Source organism: Protomyctophum parallelum, assembly GCF_964188405.1.
Source record: "Protomyctophum parallelum genome assembly, chromosome: 9".
Classification (NCBI taxonomy): Eukaryota; Metazoa; Chordata; class Actinopteri; order Myctophiformes; family Myctophidae; genus Protomyctophum; species Protomyctophum parallelum.
Genome location: NC_139706.1, coordinates 15316674 through 15324173, shown reverse-complemented (window position 1 = coordinate 15324173; position 7500 = coordinate 15316674). Strand labels below are relative to the sequence as shown.

The window sequence follows — 7500 nt, the reverse complement described above, 5'->3', positions numbered from 1 at the left end:
GTGTAGTTCCATTTGACGCAGAAACAACAACACAACTGCCTTTGATGCAGTAGTAGCATTAACGAGTGTCAACGAGCGTCAGCTGGACAGTGACAATTAAAACACCTCAGCTGTGCTGAACTGAAGTGACTGGGAGGTATAGTTTAAAATAAAACCCTTGAATATGACTTGAATAATGTGTACTGTGTGATTATGGTAAGCTTACATTTCATATCACAAAACACTGTATAGTAAAAAAAAAACACCAGCCAATAAGCACAGCACAGGAGCGAACAAGACATCTTCCACACAAAACAGTCGAAAAGTGGATACTCTGACAACAGGGTGCAGCAAGTACTCTTTGACAGCAGCTTCACAACAGGTATCGCATCATCGGTTGGGGGGGCGTGCGTGCATTCCCAACTTGCATTCCAGATTTACCGACTTGCGCTACTTCCCAAGTATAGGCTGGTTCCCATGCCCGACCACAACAACCATACACAGGTGTATGCGGTTATAATCAGTGTGGCCAGCCTACGCCGTCAATCATCTATAATGACGGTGGTTTTCAAGCCTTTTCATATCACGGTCCATTATCCCGCTTAGATCCCCGAGCTCGATTTCTACAAATGCTTTCTAAATCACGACAGTTTTCTGAAAAACCCTCATGTTTCTGTGTCAGTCGTTCTCAAACATTTTCATGTCAAGGACCCCCAAAAATATATGTAATTGGCCGCCGACCCCCCCCCCCCCATCTGAAAATATGTTGTTCCAGGGAACCCCCCAGAAGCAAAGATTTGAGTGAAAAATGTTCTCTTTGAAATAATATATATATATATATATTCCAAATTTGCGGCACTCGGTGCCGCGCTACGAGCTTGTAGGTCTGCTATTTTTCAATAGCTAAAGCATAACATGATGCTTAAAACACCAAAAAGGGTCCCCGCCCCAAAATGGGTTATTTATTCAGCATTCTAGCCGTGGTCCACCATTTGATGAGATTTAGCCTCTCAGACCCTCTTAGGCCTCTCAGACCCTCTTAGGACTCTCAGACCCTCTTAGGCCTCTCACGACTGGCTGACAAAATGGAAATGAAGAGTTTACAGGTTTTCTTTTGCAAGATTACATCATGGTGACATCACCAAGAACACTTTCAACAATGTTACAATGGCAGAGAGAGAGAGAGAGAGAGAGAGAGAGAGAGAGACCTTGATAAAAAAGCAGTTAATTAAGTCCTTGGCAGACATTGAGTTAAAAAGCAAACAGCCTTCAGAACACAATAGCTATTTGCTGCTCCCAATAATGTGCAGAATTCTTCACTTTGCTTCCTCGCGAGTCTGACTGAATTCAGACCCCTAAAAACGACCGTTCTCTAAAGCAGTGAGTGGCTATGGGGTGAAGCCATGTTGTGGGGGGGGGGGGGGGGGGGGTGATAATAAGAATCTAAATCGGTCTTGAATTGGGCCGAACGAGGCTGAACTGGGGCTGTGTGTGTGTGCAGAGCAGGCAGGCAGGCAGGCAGGCAGGCGGCTGTGTTTTCGAAGGACAGTGAGAAGAAACTAGTCATGGAGTTATATAGGCCCCCCTGATAAGGAGATATGGGACTGTGCATGGGGGACGACGGGGGGCTAAAAGAGGGACACAGTGACTCACTGCTCTGAGACGAACCCACAACGATCGGATGACACTTTTTGCTAGCCGGTCTGCACGACCAAACGATACACAGCGTTTACATGGTGGCGTCACATGACTCAATGCTGTTCAGAAGAATATCTATATAGACAGTACACCGACCGACACGGAACAGTCTCACTCTGCATGCTAGCTGGCTGCAGCTTAAAGTGTGTTTTAACTGCATTCTGTTCTACCTTAGCTATTGAAAAATAGCAGATCTACAAGCATTTTCACGATTTCTCAAAAATAGCAGATCTACAAGCTCCGAGTGCCACGCTACGAGCTTGTGCAGGCGCAAATCTTTTAATATATATTCTTTCAGAGGAGCGAATGTTTTGAACTCAAATCTATGCTTCCGGGGGGGGGAACAACATATTTTCAGATGGGGGGTCGGTGGCCAATTTCATATAGTTTTGGGAGTCCTTGACGTGAAAATGTTTGAGAACCACTGAACCACTCCAGAAAACTGTCAGGATTTAAAAGACATTTTGTAGAATCCAGCTCAGGTCTAAATGGGTTAACCATAGTGTCCCTATATTCTGGCCATGATGTCATAATAAATAGGCGAACAAAATTCAGCCGGAAACCGGCAAAAATATCTTGATATTGGCTGTGTTAGGTGAAAAGGGGGAAAAAAGGAGAGGGCCGAGTACAGACCCCTGGGGGCGCTCTGCTCAACATAGTATGCACACTAGGACAAGAGGGATCATCGCACACAAATTCACATTTAGAATTTGGGGCCAGTTTTCTGTCGAAAATACACATCCAGCAGAACATGTCCAGCCAAAAACAAATCCCTAACCGTTGGTTCTCAAGTCTAGTCCTGCAGGAATACTATACTGCTATAGCTTTCATCTATACCTATTGTCCCCACAGGTTGAAATAAAGTCCCCCAGACGGCAACACCACGTGAGAAAGGAAAGCAGCATAGGTCTCCGCTGTGCCTTAATCCATTGTGGGGGCGGGAACCCCTTTTGGTGTTACAAGCTTGTAGGTCTGCTATTTTTGAAAAGTCGTGAAAATGTGGCGCAAATCTTTGATTATATATTTCAGAGCGAACATTTTTAACTCAAATATTAGCTTCTGGGGGTAGGGTCCCTGGAACTACATATTTTGAAATGGGGGTCGGTGGCCCAATAGAGATAATTCTGGGGGTCCTTAATGAAAAAGGTTGAGCACCACTGACACAGAAACATGGGCTTTTCAGAAAAATCTTAGGATTTAGAAGCCTTTTTTTTTTATCGACCTCAGTCCAAATGGGTTAAGCACTGAGCTAGTATGAAGTTATATCCACCCCGACACTGCCAACGATAGACTTTCCTGGTGTTGATACTACATAAGCTCTTGGCCCTGAATACTAGTAAGGACCCCATTTTGTGCATTTCATACAAAACAAGTGCATGCTGTAGTAGCTGGGTCTAGAAGCAGTGGTTTTAAAAGTGAAAATAGCAGATCTCCAAGCTCGCAAAACACAGCTTCTAATGGCATATATACGTAAACTTTGGTCCCATATAGGTCTGCTCCCAAGCAGAGCAGACGTGAGTGTGAGTATGTCCGTCAAAATCCACAGACAAAAATATTGATGAATCAGAAAAGGTGTGGAACTGCGAATATGGGTATAATTACAAATCAAGTGCAGACCCAAAACATTGTTATAATTTAGCTATTGAAAAAAGCAGATCTACAAGCTCATAGCGCAGCACTATTTTTGATTTTTTTTTATCGTGAAAATGTGGCGCAAACCTTTGAATATATATATTCTTTGCTTCTGGGGGGGAACATCATATTTCCAGATGGGGGTCCGAGACCAAATACATACAATGTTTGTGAACTCGACTGACATAGAAACATGGGGTTTTTCCAGAAAACCGTCAGGATTCAGAAGACATTTGTATAGAATCGTCCTCAGTCCAAAGTGGGTTAAACACATACATTTAAGTTGTTATATAGTTCACGACAGCGGTCTTTGTTAAAAACTGCTGGAATTACATAAGCTTCTGCTGCCAAACGTCGACCTTGTCGGTGGAATTGCGGTTGCTAGGAAACAGTTTGGGTCTAAAAAAATAGCAGACCTACAAGCTCATAGCGCGGCACTCTGTGCCGCGCTACGAGCTTGTAGGTCTGCTATTTATTTTTTTATCGTGAAAATGTGGCGCAAATCTTTGAATACGGTATATATTCTTTCAGAGCCAAAGCTTTTAAATGTATTTTTTTTGTTGTGGCTTTCGCCTTTATTTTTTTATATATTTTATGGAGGGACAGACAGTAGGCTGACAGGAAATGGGGAGAGAGATTGGGGGGGGGGGGGGGAAGACATGCAGTAAAGGCTGTCGGGATCGGGAGTCGAACCTGCGGCACACTGCGACTGGATTACCAGCCAAGGTGCCTGGACCGAGCCATGGCCCAGGCCAGAGCCAAAGTTTTTAACTCAAATCTTTGCTTCTGGGGGAGGTCCCTGGAACAACATTTTTTCAGATTAGGGGGGGGGGGGGTCGGCGGCCAATTATTACATAATAATCTTAGGGGACGTCCTTGAAAACATGAAAATGTTTGAGAACGACTGACACAGAAACATGGGGGGTTTTTCAGAAAAACGTCAGGATTTAGAAGACAGATCGTTCCCGCAGGTCAAAATGGGTTAAACTTTAACCCATTTTAATTATTTAACCCACTTAATTATACCTTCGCCTGGCTTTAACCGTTAAAGCCAGGCAAAGGTATAATTAAGTGACCGATGGCTTCACCAGTTTCATAGTTAAGAACGGAATGTACCCCTCAGAGAATGTATAAAGAATGATGTACACTCAAAATGAGGACACTGAGGATGTTGCGGTGTAGATTAATATTCATATAATATTCATCATCATCAAAATGGTGGGGGGGGGGGGGGTGTCTGTGCCTTAATGCATATCAAACTGAGAGTCTGAAATTTAAAAAAAGGTCAAATCACTGATCTGAAGGAAGAAATTACGAATGACTCTATTGCTTTAATTACATAGTCTGTTGTACAATTTTGCCGAAAACAGCAGCTCTACAAGCTCGCGTCGTGATGCAACGCGTTGTGACTCGTGAGCTATAGAAGATTGGCTATTTTCACCACCAGCAAAACTGTAAATTCTTCAATTAAACTTGACAAATGGTTTTCTCCGCGCACAGCGCAGCCGAGGACTGCACATGTGGGCCGCTGAAAAAAATGTTCACTCTGTAACAATATATATATTCAAAGGTTTGAGGCACATTTTCACGATTTAAAAAAAGAATAGCAGATCTACAAGCTCGTAGCACGGCACTCGGTGCCGCGCTATGAGCTTGTAGGTCTGCTATTTTTTCAATAGCTAAAGTATAACATAATGCTTAAAACACCAAAAATAGGGCTTAACTCACCCTCATATTAATAGAAGCAGCTTGGAGCAGTGGTTCCCAAAGTAGGGGAAAACTAGGGGTACCCAGCTAAATGATAGTTTGGAACCAAATGGACCCTTATGGGTCTGTAACTCTGAGAGTGGACACAATGGTACAACTACATTTGTACACTCTCAGAGTGAAAATTAAGCTCAAGCTCATAGCGCAGCACTATTTTTGATTTTTTTTATCGTGAAAATGTGGCGCAAACCTTTGAATATATATATTCTTTGCTTCTGGGGGGGAACATCATATTTCCAGATGGGGGTCCGAGACCAAATACATACAATGTTTGTGAACTCGACTGACATAGAAACATGGGGTTTTTCAGAAAACCGTCAGGATTCAGAAGACATTTGTATAGAATCGTCCTCAGTCCAAAGTGGGTTAAACACATACATTTAAGTTGTTATATAGTTCACGACAGCGGTCTTTGTTAAAAACTGCTGGAATTACATAAGCTTCTGCTGCCAAACGTCGACCTTGTCGGTGGAATTGCGGTTGCTAGGAAACAGTTTGGGTCTGAAAAAAATAGCAGACCTACAAGCTCATAGCGCGGCACTCTGTGCCGCGCTACGAGCTTGTAGGTCTGCTATTTATTTTTTTATCGTGAAAATGTGGCGCAAATCTTTGAATACGGTATATATTCTTTCAGAGCCAAAGCTTTTAAATGTATTTTTTTGTTGTGGCTTTCGCCTTTATTTTTTTATATATTTTATGGAGGGACAGACAGTAGGCTGACAGGAAATGGGAGAGAGATTGGGGGGGGGGGGGGAAGACATGCAGTAAAGGGCTGTCGGGATCGGGAGTCGAACCTGCGGCACACTGCGACTGGATTACCAGCCAAGGTGCCTGGACCGAGCCATGGCCCAGGCCAGAGCCAAAGTTTTTAACTCAAATCTTTGCTTCTGGGGGAGGTCCTGGAACAACATTTTTTCAGATTAGGGGGGGGGGGGTCGGCGGCAATTATTACATAATAATCTTAGGGGACGTCCTTGAAAACATGAAAATGTTTGAGAACGACTGACACAGAAACATGGGGGGTTTTTCAGAAAAACGTCAGGATGTTAGAAGACAGATCGTTCCCGCAGGTCAAAATGGGTTAAACTTTAACCCATTTTAATTATTTAACCCACTTAATTATACTTCGCCTGGCTTTAACCGTTAAAGCCAGGCAAAGGTATAATTAAGTGACCGATGGCTTCACCAGTTTCATAGTTAAGAACGGAATGTACCCCTCAGAGAATGTATAAAGAATGATGTACACTCAAAATGAGGACACTGAGGATGTTGCGGTGTAGATTAATATTCATATAATATTCATCATCATCAAAATGGTGGGGGGGGGGGGGGTGTCTGTGCCTTAATGCATATCAAACTGAGAGTCTGAAATTTAAAAAAGGTCAAATCACTGATCTGAAGGAAGAAATTACGAATGACTCTATTGCTTTAATTACATAGTCTGTTGTACAATTTTGCCGAAAACAGCAGCTCTACAAGCTCGCGTCGTGATGCAACGCGTTGTGACTCGTGAGCTATAGAAGATTGGCTATTTTCACCACCAGCAAAACTGTAAATTCTTCAATTAAACTTGACAAATGGTTTTCTCCGCGCACCCGCGCAGCCGAGGACTGCACATGTGGGCCGCTGAAAAAAATGTTCACTCTGTAACAATATATATATTCAAAGGTTTGAGGCACATTTTCACGATTTAAAAAAAGAATAGCAGATCTACAAGCTCGTAGCACGGCACTCGGTGGCCGCGCTATGAGCTTGTAGGTCTGCTATTTTTTCAATAGCTAAAGTATAACATAATGCTTAAAACACCAAAAATAGGGCTTAACTCACCCTCATATTAATAGAAGCAGCTTGGAGCAGTGGTTCCCAAAGTAGGGGGAAAACTAGGGGTACCCAGCTAAATGATAGTTTGGAACCAAATGGACCCTTATGGGTCTGTAACTCTGAGAGTGGACACAATGGTACAACTACATTTGTACACTCTCAGAGTGAAAATTAACATTGCTTTACAATAATAAATCGCAGTCTTAAGAGATAGAAAAGCCATTAAAGGGGGGTTCGTACTTAGCCTAATAATGCATGTCAAACTGGGGGAACTTGAAATCAATATGGTTGAGAAACACTGCTAGAGCTGTGAAAATCTTCTCTCGTGGGGGGGGGGGGGGGGGGGTCAATGGCATATCTCTTCAAATGGGGGGGGTCCGCAGGCTAATTAGTGTCAATTTGGGGGGTCGTTGACATGAAAAGGTTTGGGAACCACTATCTTACAGGACTCATGGTGGGGGGGGGTCCTGCTTGATTCTCAGCCATCCACAACAATAGAGCGTCGCAGTCCCGCCCCCTACCAGGGCCCAGGAAATGATTCCCGTTCATTTTCCTCATAGACTTTTCAAAACGTATTTATTTAAAGACCTTTTAAGCCTCGTA

The 7500-nt window shown here is 43.3% G+C and overlaps 1 protein-coding gene across 2 annotated transcripts in view; it reads right to left on the bottom strand.

Annotated features, from left to right (window-relative positions):
* Positions 1–7500, bottom strand: part of ryr1b (ryanodine receptor 1b (skeletal)) — a 142662-nt gene that overhangs the window by 133999 nt on the left and 1163 nt on the right. The window lies entirely within an intron of this gene.